Source organism: Carya illinoinensis, chromosome 13, assembly GCF_018687715.1.
Source record: "Carya illinoinensis cultivar Pawnee chromosome 13, C.illinoinensisPawnee_v1, whole genome shotgun sequence".
NCBI lineage: Eukaryota > Viridiplantae > Streptophyta > Magnoliopsida > Fagales > Juglandaceae > Carya > Carya illinoinensis.
The window spans coordinates 2,632,400-2,646,657 of NC_056764.1; the positions used below are offsets into that span (position 1 = coordinate 2,632,400).

Consider the following 14,258-nt stretch of genomic DNA (forward strand, 5'->3'; position numbering starts at 1 on the left):
TTTATCTTTAAATTTTTTTTAAATTATTAAAATATCTCTTTTAAAATAATATTTTTTTTCTTTTAATTGAAGGTATAAAATGTAGACAACGTACGTAGTTTTTAACGTCAATTATCACGACAGTTCAAATATTATTGTATATTTTCAGAGAAATATTCTTTTGATCCCTCCATAACTTAGATTTCACCAACAAAATTGACGGCAGATCGAATTTATTATCTGTATCAAGCAATGATAAAAATTGAAAAGTTTATGATCAATATTGTCACTTTTTGTACAATTTATCTTCTTTAATTATATAAATAAAAAATCATTTAAAATATAATACATTAAATATTCATAAAAATGAGTGAACTTCGGTTACTACATCTGAAGCAGACGCTGGCCGGCGATGCTCACAAGCCAATGGGGTCGTCTTCTAGCCGGCATAATTACTAAGCAAACCATCACCCATTTTCTCTAGCATTGCTGCTTTCGTCTTCTTCTGTCTTGATTCTCACTTTGCTACTTTGTCCAATTCGCACTGATGTTGATAGGCAGTGCAAGTACATGATCTACAAATACCATTACTTTCGTACTATTTTTTGAATAATCTATCCAACTTGTTCAGCGGGCTTGGAAGGTTAATTGGATGTGTGGGAGAGAGATTTGAAGGCTTCTTTTTTGTTGAGGAATTGGGATCGTTAAGATTTGTCAACATTAAAAAGAACTCCAGCTCAACCTCGCCTCAGCACACTGAGCTGCAGAGCTCCACCTCAGATGAACACAAGGATGTCGAGTCACCATTGCTGCAAGAACCCTCTTGAAACTCCTCTCTTTAATTCTCCTTGGAATCTTCTTGTGTATTTTCTGTTCTGGTGTATTTTCTATTTTGTACTAGAGGCATCTTTCTGTTATGAGCACTACCATACAGCTAGCTGTAAAATGACAGCACACCATGTGTTTGTTACGATGCCTCTACATACTTGCTCTATAAATAGAGCACTGTGTAATACTCAGTTTCGATGTCAAATGAAATTATCAATTCGTATTCTCTTACATGGCATCAGAGTCACTCTAGACAAACGTCTCCAGTGGAGGAAAACACTTCCCCCCCCCCCTCCCCCGAAAACCACAAACCCACCCACCCCTTCTCTTCTTCCCTGTCTTTCTCATTTAGTTTCTATCAAGCTAACCAATGAGAATTTTCTGTTATGGAAAACTTAGATGGTTCCCTACCTCAAAGGTCAACAACTCTTTCACTACGTTGATGGGTCGAGTACTCCTCCTCCTCGTTTCCTGCCCAATCCACCCTAAATCCTGACTACCTCACTTGGACCCAAACAGACCAGCTAATCCTCAGCGCCCTAATTTCATCTCTTTCAGATAATCTCATTGCACAAGTGGTTGGAAAACCCACTGCTCGTGCTATCTGGTTAGCTCTGGAAACTCTTTCCGCTTCTCAATCTCATTCCCGAATTATTCAGCTCCGTTACCAACTTGCCACAGTCTCAAAAGGCTCTACCGCTGTCTTTGAGTATTTTCGAAAAGTAAAACATCTTTCTGATACCATGAGTGCAGCTGGAATTACACTTTCATCTGATGAATTTGTTTCCTACTTATTAGCAGGACTTAACAGTGCCTATGATGCCTTAGTCACTTCTATTACAACTCGCCTTGAGCCTCTTTCCTCTGAAGAACTTTACCGTCTCTTATTCACTCATGAAAGCTGTTTGTCCCACTCTAATCATCTTCCGAGCTCAACAAAGTTTTCAATCAATTTTACCTCCAGTTCTTCTTCATGTGGTCGTGGCTTTCACCGAGGTAATACTCGTAGTGGCTTCCGAGGTCGTGGCAGAGGCTGTAACAACTCTTTCTCTCCTTTACCATCCTCATCAAACTCTCCTCAACATTTTTCTTCTCTTCCCCACTCCAAACCTACCTGTCAACTCTGTGGGAAAGTTGGGCATGTTGTTATGCGTTGTTATCACAGGTTTGACCAAGCTTATCAGAGTGACCCACCAAAATCTCTAACAGCCCACTACACGACCTCAGCCTCGTCCCTTGATCATTCATGGTATTCCGACACCGCTGCAACAAATCATCTCACCTCTGACTTAGCCAATCTCAACATCAACTCCTCTCCTTATGATGGAAGTGACCCGATACGGGTTGGCAATGGCAATTCACTACTAATCTCACACATCGGCGACTCAGCTTTCTCCTCTTCTTCTCGTTCCTTCATTCTCAAAAAATTGCTACATGTGCCTAACATCACTAAGAACTTAGTCTCCGTTAGACAATTTTGCCTTGATAATATGGTTTTCTTTGAATTTCACAGTTCTCATTTTTTTGTGAAGGATTCCAAGACAGGGAAAATTCTCCTCCGTAGTCCATACATGATGGCCTATACTCATTTCCAGCCCCACTTTCATCACCTCAGGCACTTGTTGGCGAGTGCAATACCTCCACTCAGTGGCACTCACGACTTGCACCCTTCTTTACAGCTCGTCCGTCAAGTCATATCACACAACTCTCTTCCAGTTTCTACCCGTGCTCCTCCATCACCTTGCTCATCCTGCTATCAAGCCAAAAGCTCTCATCAACCTTTTCGTGACACTCATCAACATTCAATAAAACCTTTGCAACTCATCTATTCTGATGTATGGGGACCTGCCCCAGTTCCTTCAAGAGAAGGTTTTCGTTATTATGTAGCCTTTTTGGATGATTTTAGTCGTTAGACTTGGTGATTTCCATTAATACAAAAATCGAATGTAGTTAACGTCTTACTCAATTCCAAACTCATGTTGAATTGTTTTTTAATTCGAAAATTCTTTCATTACAAAGCGACTGGAGAGGTGAATACAGATCACTTCACACCCTTCTCCAATCAAAAGGAATTTCACATCGTCTATCTTGCCTCTACAGTCACCAACAAAATGGTGCTGTGGAAAGAAAACACAGGCATATTGTTGAAATCGGATTAGCACTCATGGCCCACACATTTTTACCTCAATATTTTTGGGTTGATGCTTTCCACACAGCTGTCTATTTAATCAACCGTCTTCCCACACCAATTCCTCATCATCAATCTCCTTTTCAAAAATTATTTTTCAAACCACCTGATTACACTTTTCTCAGGATTTTTGGCACTGCTTGTTGGCCTAATCTCAGGCCGTACAATCGCCACAAATTGGATCTACGATCCACACAATGTCTTTTTTTGGGATACAGTGATTCTCACAAAGGTTATCGTTGTCTCCATGTTCCTACTGACAAAATTTATATCTCCAGAGATGTTGTTTTTAACGAAGACCTGTTTCCCTTTGCTGAAAAATCCCTCATGACACAAACCAATCCTACGCCTCTTCCTGCCATTCTTCCATCCATCCTTGGCCCAGTCCCTCGGCCCAACTCAGTCCATCCCTCTCCACTTAATCAACTCACTTCCAGCCCGACATCTCCCAGGCCCACTTTCTCACCTCAACAATCATCACCCTCTCAGCCCGATACCTCTCTCGGCTCACCAAGCTCTTCCACCTCTCCAGAATCATCTAGCACGTCGTCTTCCACGCAAGCTCTGCTCTCAAACCCAGCTCCTCCTTCCGGACCCATCATCACTAGATCTCACACCAACTCTCTGTCTTCGAAAATTCACCGACGGTACAGTGCTTTGGCCACCTCCCCGCAACTATCTTACTGTCACTAGCTCCATTCCAGAAAATCTCACTTGCTATACCGAGGCTATTAAACACCAACCATGGCGAAAAGCCATGTCTGATGAATTCCAAGCTCTTTTGGAGACGAACACTTGGACTCTAGTTCCATCATCTGGCGTCACAAATTTAATTGGTTGCAAATGGGTATTCCATACCAAGAAGCTTTTGGATGGCTCTGTTGAACGCTATAAGGCACGTTTGGTAGCCAAGGGTATTCATCAATAGGAAGGTATTAATTTTTCTGAAACTTTTAGTCCAGTTATTAAAGCTACTACCATCCGAACAATTCTTTCAATTGTTGTTTTTGAAAACTGACCTCTTAGACAAATAGACATTAGTAATGCCTTCCTTCAGGGGGATTTGCAAGAACAAGTGTATATGTCCCAACCAATCGGCTTCATAAATCCCGATTACCCTCATCATGTGTGTCGCTTGAACAAGGCCATCTATGGCTTCAAACAAGCACGCCGTGCATGGTTCTCCAAGTTGAGCTCACGTCTCATTGAAATTGGCTTTACACCATTTGTTTCTGACCCCTCTCTCTTCATTTACAGCAATAATTCTGTTGTCATTTTCATTTTAGTGTACGTAGATGACATAACCTCACTGGTTCCAGTTCGGATGCCATCACCTCTGTCCTCACCTCTCTCGGCACATCCTTCCCAGTCAAAGACTTGGGTTCTCTTAGATTTTTTTCTTGGTCTAGAAATAACTCCCATGACCACTGGCATTCATTTATCTCAGACAAAATACGTGTGTGACCTGTTGCAAAAAACCAAAATGGACTTGGCTAAACCAGTAAAATCTCCCATGGCAGCTTCCACTCATCTCTCTATCACTGATGGCCCAGCTTTTTCTGATCCTACACTCTATAGAAGCACTGTTGGAAGCCTCCAATATCTGTCCCTTACACGACCTGGTGTTGCCTTTGCTGTAAGCAAAGTTTGCCAATTCATGCATAACCCAAAACTTCCTCACTGGCAAGCTGTAAAAAGAATACTCAGGTATCTTAAACACACAGCAACCTATGGCTTGCACATTCGGCCCTCTCCCTCTTACAATCTTCATGCATTTTCTGATGCAGATTGGGCGGGTTGCCCAGATGACCGTCGCTCCACTGGAGGCTACTGTGTGTTCCTTGGCTCAAATATTGTCTCTTGGGGCTCCAAGAAGCAGCAAACAATTGCTAGATCAAGCACAGAAGCCGAATACAAGGCTCTTGCGAACACTACAGCTGAATTACTCTGGTTGCAGTCCCTTCTTAAAGAACTTGGTCTGTTTCTCTCACACTCACCCACACTATGGTGTGACAACTTGGGAGCCACGTATCTTTCGGCTAATCCAGTCCTCCATTCAAGAACCAAGCACATGGAAATTGATTTCCATTTTGTACGTGACAGAGTTGCCTCAAAGACATTACATGTTGCCTTCATCTCATCCCGTGATCAAATAGCCGATATATTCACCAAACCTCTGCTATCTTCTCGGTTTCTCACACTAAGGACGAGTCTCACCATGGTTCCACTGCTGGACTCGCGGGAGGGTGTCAACATTGAAAAGAACTCCAGCTCAACCTCGCCTCAGCACACTGAGCTGCAGAGCTCCACCTCAGATGAACACAAGGATGTCGAGTCACCATTGCTGCAAGAACCCTCTGGAAACTCCTCTCTTTAATTCTCCTTGGAATCTTCTTGTGTATTTTCTGTTCTGGTGTATTTTCTGTTTTGTACTAGAAGCATCTTTCTGTTATGAGCACTACCATACAGCTAGCTGTAAAATGACAGCACACCATGTGTTTGTTACGATGCCTCTACATACTTGCTCTATAAATAGAGCACTGTGTAATACTCAGTTTCGATGTCAAATGAAATTATCAATTCGTATATTCTTACAAGATTCAACAGGTGCAGATTTTCTATTTCATTTTCTGGATTTGTGTTGGTAATAAGATTTATGGGTTTGTGTTCCTATTGGTCATGAGATTGGTGTATATTGAATACCAGATTAATAGCTAACGTTCGTTCTATGTTCAAGGTCCGAAACTTACACGAAATCCAACATGGTTGAGAAGTCACTTTCCCTTGATGCTGTTATCCAGGAAGCCGTTGATCTGGTTTGTGCTTGAAGTCTCTATAGACCCTTTTTAATCATTTTACAGCATGCCCAACTTATCTTAGTGATGATTAATGAAAATGTCTGGATGCTTGGTATATTTGTGTGTATGTTTAATTGTTTATGGAGATAGATATATTCATTTGACTCTTGTTGGCTTCATAGTCAGATGTACAAGTTTAGTGATTCAAGTTGGTGTTCTTGGTAGGATAAAGTTTGTTTCTACCGCAAACAACCTTTCTTTTTTGTTGAAGTACTGTCAGATTGAGATATCCATGCAAAATCAACAGAACTTGGGTCTTTTATTGATTAAAGATGGCATCAGAGTCATAATTTAATATTTCCAAACAGGAAGGAAATGATATTCATGGATGTAAATGTAAATTAGAAACTTCCACCACCATATTATTTGTATGGGACAAAACAATACATGCTAAATCGGAAGTTGCTTTATGAAGGAAAATATACCCCTTGAAGAAGTTTTTCAGCATCTTAAATGTACAAGGGAGGGTTTGGCATCCGATTCACTTCAAGAACGACTAGATTTATTTGGATACAACAAACTTGAGGAGAAAAAGGTTAGAAAAGAAATATTGGGTTTTAATCTAATTTCCACTCAAATTTTATTTTTTCATTATTTCTTGCTCTGTCTGCCTCATTGATTGGTTCTTCCATTCTTCCATCCTGCTCTAGGAAAGCAAGCTACTGAAGTTTTTAGGCTTTATGTGGAATCCTTTATCATGGGTCATGGAAGCTGCAGCTATCATGGCCATTGCCCTTGCACATGGAGGGGTAAATCTAAATGACTCTTTAACTTTTCTTCTTTGTTTACACTTTTTTTTTTTTTTTAACTAATACGGTTAGCTACATATCACTAAACCTATGACCTGAAAAAAATTAATTAGCAAATATGACTAGACTTAATTTTTCTTGAAGATTCTTGGCTTTGGTATAAATAATTTATAATGGTGAAATCATGGAGTCTTAAATTTGTTTCTTCAGTTTATTAGTTTTGAGACACTCTTGAAAAAACCTTGTTTGTGCAGCATCAAGGAACAGATTATCCTGATTTCATCGGCATCCTGGTCTTACTAATTATCAATTCTACAATCAGTTTCGTAGAGGAAAACAATGCTGGCAATGCAGCAGCTGCTCTTATGGCACGGCTGGCCCCAAATGCAAAGGTCCTTCTCTTTGCAGTTGATATCCTTAGTTCAAGACATTGACATTTCCATCTTGCCATCAGAAAATAGTTCTACCTGGTTACTGGTTTTCCACTATGTCTGACACATCTTATATTGTTTCCATTTTGTTTTGACTTCCGATGATCAATCAAGGTACTGCGCAATGGAAAATGGAGTGAAGAAGATGCTTCAGTGCTGGTTCCTGGAGACATAGTCAGTATCAAACTTGGTGACATTGTTCCTGCTGACGCACGCCTTCTTGAAGGAGACCCTTTGAAAATTGATCAGGTCAATATTCGCAAAAAAAAAAAAAAAAAAAAAAAAAAAAAAACAGATAAAAGAGCTTACTGGTACATATATAATGGGATATAAATGGTAAATATCATGCGCATGAAAAACATCTTTTACTATGTTGGTAAATCTTTAGTCCACAATCAGATGAAGTACTAAAACATTGACACGATTTTGTCATCATGGCTGCAGTACATTCCATATATTTTTTATGTAGTAACATAACCTGCTGAATTTAACATATTTCTTTGTCACTTGCAGTCTGCACTTACTGGGGAATCTCTTCCAGTTACAAAGAATCCTGGTGATGGGGTTTACTCAGGTTCAACATGCAAGCAAGGTGAAATTGAAGCTGTTGTTATTGCAACTGGCGTTCACACTTTCTTTGGGAAGGCAGCTCAACTTGTGGAAAACACCACACATGTTGGGCACTTCCAGCAGGTCCATAAAGCCAATCCAAAACACCTGAATGTTTTAATCACTTTCTGAAGACATTTTCCAAATCATTAACATTGTCATGCATGGGCATGTCTCAACGTTATCTAATTGTTAAATTTAAATTATATTTTCAGGTTTTAACAGCAATCGGAAACTTCTGCATTTGTTCGATCGCTGTTGGGATGGTTATTGAAATCATTAAGATATATGCGATTGACAAGAGGGATTACCGTGTTGGAATCGATAATCTACTTGTCCTACTAATTGGAGGTATCCCAATTGCAATGCCAAGTGTTCTTTCTGTTACAATGGCCATTGGTTCACATCGTTTATCACAGCAGGTTTGTGAAGCCACTACCACACTATTGATTTGGATTTTACAACAATCATAAAGGACATAATCCTGATGATGAATATGAAAGAGTTAAATGGGTTGCAATTCTGAATATTATTGAGCAATGGGCATCTATGTCTTGTACAGGGTGCCATAACAAAGAGAATGACAGCTATTGAGGAAATGGCTGGAATGGATGTGCTATGCAGTGACAAAACAGGCACACTGACACTTAACAAGCTTACAGTGGATAAAAATATGATTGAGGTTATACACTTGGTCCCTCTTATCTTTCTCTAAGTCTGCATGGCATAGCAATTGGTAATGTAGGGAGCTTCCAAGTGAAACTAACATAATGAAAGTTGGATCACATTTTAATTGTGAAATGCTATTTGTGTTTGCTTTGAAGAATTCTTACATCATTCATGTCATTACAGGTTTTTGCCAAAGGTGTTGACAAGGATATGGTTGTACTTATGGCTGCAAGGGCATCAAGGTTAGAGAATCAAGATGCCATTGATGCTGCAATTGTTTCAATGTTAGCGGACCCTAAGGAGGTATTGTACAGGATAAGTACTTATAAAGGACTTTCTCTACGGATAATGTTTCTGTTTGTGGTGTTGCGTGTGATCAACCCAAGGATATAAAGCTGCTTCTAGTCTCTCTTCCAATGTCATTACCTGCGTTTGGTTGTTTCCACTATTGTCTTCAAATGGCTCCGGAAGTCTTGCATTGATTTTGGTATATGTTGCAACATGTTGGACAAAATCATATGAACTATCAGATGTTTGGCTCTGAAACCCAATTCTAGGAATTTTCGCAAAATTGTCTTGTCACGATTGCTTGCTTATTACCTTGAATTAAGCTGAATCTCTTCTATAATTGTATCTATTTTTTATGGAAAAAAACTAAGGCCCGAGCTGGAATCGAAGAAGTACACTTCCTACCATTCAATCCAACTGACAAAAGGACTGCACTTACGTACATCGATGGTGCTGGTAAAATGCAGAGTCAGCAAAGGTGCACCAGAGCAGGTAGAACATATAACTCTAGATTTTCAAATGAGCTCTTAACCTAATGCGTATCCACAAGCTCTGAACTCTTTTGCACACATGCCATGTAGATTCTCAATCTGGCCTATAATAAATCAGAAATTGCACAGAAGGTGCATGCAATGATTGACAAGTTTGCAGAACGTGGACTACGTTCCCTTGGTGTTGCCCGTCAGGTTATCAGTCTCTCAAGGTCTCTTCATTTTCTTGTAAACACGTTCCTTTCCGTTAATTTATGAGAAATCTGGTTTCTTTTTCAATAGGAAGTACCTGCGGGTACCAAAGACAGTCCTGGTGGCCCCTGGGGGTTTGTTGGCCTTCTTTCTCTTTTTGACCCTCCTCGCCATGATAGTGCTGAAACAATTAGAAGAGCTTTGGATCTCGGTGTAAGCGTTAAAATGATCACAGGTATGCGCCGGTAGCGTTCTTTAATTTGGACCTCTGGCATACGAAAAATTCATAACAATCCCACTTACAAATTGCAGGCAAAAAAAAAAAAAAGGTCTTTCTAGTCAACCTTCTTCATAGCATACCACAAATGTCTCCGGTTATAGAATTTGTAGTGTCTTCTACATAGGATGTGAAGATGTGGGTTTTGATATTAACATTAACGTAGGTTTAGGGATCAAGGGCTGGCAGAGAGGGAGAGAGAACTGATCAAATTCGTGAAATTTTCAGAACTCTACATGTGAAAATTGACTCGAATATGAAGAGCAATCAAAGAGATATTACGACTCATATGTATTTATGTTTAACACAATTTAAGTATTGCTACGTAAAAACAATGAAACCTTCGTGCATCTGCATGGTGAGATCGCCCTAGTATAATTCCTGCAGGTGACCAGCTTGCAATTGCCAAGGAAACAGGAAGACGGCTTGGTATGGGTACAAACATGTATCCCTCTTCATCTCTGCTTGGTGATACTAAGGATGATGCAGATGCTGCTTTTCGCTATATATGAGCTCATTGAGAAAGCTGATGGTTTTGCTGGCGTCTTTCCAGGTTAGTCTGGTGGTTATGATTGAATGACTCCTTTAAACTAATTTCTACGAACTTTCTAATCACATGTTTTCTCCTTCAGAACATAAATATGAGATTGTGAAGAAATTACAAGCTAGAAAGCACATTTGTGGAATGACTGGTGATGGAGTAAATGATGCACCTGCCTTGAAGATAGCAGACATAGGAATTGCTGTAGCAGATTCCACAGATGCTGCCTGTAGTGCCTCAGATATTGTTCTAACTGAACCAGGGCTGAGTGTGATCATTAGTGCCGTGTTAACAAGCCGTGCAATCTTCCAAAGAATGAAAAACTACACGGTAATTTACAGTTTTACTTCAAAAAACCAAGAAATAATCAAAGTCTTGGTCTAAGCCTTACTTGTGTAACTAATTCCGAGACTCTTTATCCCCTTTCATCCAGATATATGCTGTGTCTATCACCATACGTATTGTGGTAAGGTTTTCTTTCTATGTGTGTGAAAATTTCTTGAGTGCATCCCACTGTTAGTTTGTCTCATTTGCAACTGGTTTTGTATAACAGCTAGGTTTTATGTTGCTGAATATCATCTGGAAATTTGACTTCCCTCCTTTCATGGTTCTTGTCATCACCATTCTTAATGATGGTTAGCTGACTTTTAACTTCTTCATCTTTCTGTCACATAATGTCCTTTATTACGCATGTTATGTAACTGTTAGTCTGCTTCCAGGTACTATCATGACCATATCAAAAGACAGGGTCAAGCCTTCTCCAGTTCCCGACAGTTGGAAGCTCAGTGAAATTTTTGCAACTGGGATTTTTCTGGGTGGTTACCTGGCTCTAATGACTGTCGTATTCTTCAAGACAGATTTTAGAACCAACTTCTTTACGGTAAATTCCCTCCCTTGGTACATCATATTCACTTCATATCTTGCATAACTTTCTTTGTTGGAACCTGAATAAAAATATTCTGAATTATATACACTGAGCCACTAGTTGAGGAGTGGAAAAAGCTGGGCGGGGGCCTATGAATTTGCATCTACTGTGACAGTTTTGGGAGTCGACACTATTATGGCTTCTCCCCCAGAAGTTGTTCTACGGTTAAGAAATGGCATGATCTCATTGATCATACTAAAAGTCTTATTGGGGGCAAAATCTGTATCAAATTTTATATGTGGTCATTCACATTCTCATTGTTTTTTTCTTATCTGTGCGCCCACAGAAGATTTTAGATAGGAGTTTTTAGCATATTCACGATCTATCTTATACCTTTCTTCTTGCAGAAACATTTCCATTTGAAGCACCTCGATACGACTGGGAAGATGGCATCTGCTTTGTATCTTCAAATCAGCATCATTAGCCAGGCATTAATATTCGTGACTCGCTCCAGGAGCTGGTCTTTCATGGAAGGACCTGGGCTTTTGCTTCTTACCGCCTTTGTTATTGCTCAACTGGTACAGAATTTTAACTTACAAAAAAAAAAAAAACATGGTAGAGAATTTTAAGATTTTGTTGTTTTTCAAAATATATATGGTTGGTAGAAAGAAACGTGCAGGGTTCTGCTACCACAGAGGTATGGATTCTTTATAGGCCAGAGGGTACAAAGAGTCCATTTACCTTTTTTCAAGTGGAAAACATGCTTGAATCCCAACTCCGATGATATATTCTTTTATTAAGTTATACCTTATTTTCTGTGCATATAATATAATAATTCTGATTTCTTCCGAGACTATCTGAAGTTTTAACAATTCAAGGTGGGAAAAGTTCCTCATTTATATACTCCCAACATAGAGCTTGATCTCTCCACCCAGTCTTATCAACTTTTAATTTACAGTTCACATTTATGCATCCCCCATGCATTTTAAACGATTCAAGATATTGTTGGGATCATATTGAATTCAAGTGTGTCCACTTTTTTAGCTCTTGGACAATTGGAGCATGAAATGCTTGTGCTGCAGGCGATATAGGAGTATCCCCATCAAGTCCCAATAGTTAATAGAAGCCTTTCAATTACCTTTTTCTTTTCTTCTGTATTTAGACTATTATCAATGTGTCCCCAGCATCAAAGTCTTCCTTTTAGAATCTAGGTTAGTGAACTCACAATCCCACTTTTTATAAAACGGAATGGGGAAGTGGATCAATCTTCCATCCCAACGCACTAAAAACTTTCAATCACAGAGAGGGAGGGGGGCTCAAGCTTTGTGTACAGTGACAGCTTTTTCACTGTCTTGCTTCATAAGTTTTATATTCCTTCGAGAATGCCAATCAGAATCTTAAGACTCATCTTTGCACGTTGCTACAGCAATATCTGCCACTGCAAATTGGGGTTTCGCAGGAATAGAAAGCATTGGTTGGGGTTGGACAGGTGCCATTTGGTTATACAGTATTGTGACTTATTTCTTGCTCGATCCCTTAAAATTTGCTGTTCGATATGCATTAAGTGGACGTGTGTGGGATCTGGTGGTAGACAGAAGAGTAAGTAGAACAACAGTTTACCTACGATAACTCAATTATACTGTAGAACTTTTCAAATATCTTGAGTTTATCCAAAAATCATTCCTAAACTTCTTACTGGATGAAATCCTTCCTTGATTCCATATCATTGATGATGTCTTAATTTCCTGACTCTCTCGTGATTGCTAGTGCTTCAGAACATATACTAATATGGCCACCTGCTTGTGCATTTAACAGACTGCATTTAGCAGCAAAAAGGACTTCGGTAGGGAAGCTCGTGAGGCTGCATGGGCGGCGGAGCAGTGAACACTACACGGCCTCCAGTCTGCTGAAACCAAAAAGTTTTCTGAAAGGATGACTTTTAGGGACATCAGTCTCATGGCAGAAGAAGCTAAAAGGCGTGCAGAGATTGCAAGGTTAGTCTTTCTATTGAAATTCACAAGACCCTGTCTCCACCATTTCATAAATAGTAAGTCGTGCATATACATCCAGTTAACCTTGGTTGCCCTTTTTCTCGTGAAGGGACTCTCTGCATCATTTTCTTAATGAATTGGTTCAATTTCAATTCATTACTCTTTTTGCAGGTTGAGGGAGCTTCACACTCTGAAAGGCAAGGTTGAGTCATTTGCCAAGCTGAGGGGTCTAGACATTGATGCCATGAACCAGCACTACACTGTCTAATTGGTTGTGGTAACATTGACACAGACGAGTCCTCTCATTTCCGCAGTCCCGAGTTCAGTCTTCAAGAAGCAGGCAGAGTGTTAATTAGCATTGATCTGTTTGATTATGTTCTTTCTTCACTTCTACTGTAATCCTTTCTAGGTTTCTATTAGGAGAGGAAACACTTTATAAATACTTGATCAAATAAGCCTGTTGTGTAAGCCAGATTTTCAACAATTATCCTTTATTCCATTGATAAAAAGGTCTATATTGTTATGTGATGACATTGCCAACATCCTTGTTTTGCCATGAACCGATGAGCATCACACAGACCTGAGCATTCGTTGTGATGTCAGGCGTAATTTCATCACCAAAAAAAAAAGAAGCTTTGTGGAAAGATTTATTGAGTGTCAAAGGGGAGTTTGATGTTGCCTGAACACTCTATATTGAACACAAGTTTGATGTTGCCTAACGCATATGCTTGCTTACAATAGGAGATAAAAAGCTACATCAAAGACATATAAAGACGACTTTCAATTTATATAAAATATATATTTATTAAAATTTGTGAGTTTTCTAATGCTATTGTTTACGTAAATAGATTTATAAGTAGTTAAATTTATAATTCTGTATTTCGGCACAACAAACATCATACTTATATCGAAGCTTGTCACATTAAGTACTATAAAAATATTTATATTTATAAATTTTTTTGTTGATTGTTCCATTCCGGGGCAAGAAATGAAAAGAAAAATAGCCAGACAAAATTATTATTATTATTATTATTATTATTATTATTATTATTTTCATTTTGATTTTATATTTATTTACTTTTTCAAAAAGTTTGCATAACGCTTTAAGCATTCATTTGCAAAGAGTGATGATAGGTTGTCGCCCAGCAATGACCGTTTGGCGTGCCGCCTAGCGCAAAATTGACTTTTTTTTTCTTTTTTTTTTCATATTTTTTTAACAAAAAAAAATTATTTATAATTGTAAATTATGTAATCGTCGCATAATCACTTTAAAAAAAATAAATAAAATATAAATATCAAAAT

At 39.0% G+C, this 14,258-nt stretch overlaps 1 pseudogene; it reads left to right on the forward strand.

Annotated features, from left to right (window-relative positions):
* The first annotated feature begins 5,463 nt into the window (after positions 1 to 5,463).
* Positions 5,464 to 13,484, forward strand: LOC122291768 (annotated as a pseudogene).
* The last annotated feature ends 774 nt before the right edge of the window (positions 13,485 to 14,258 follow it).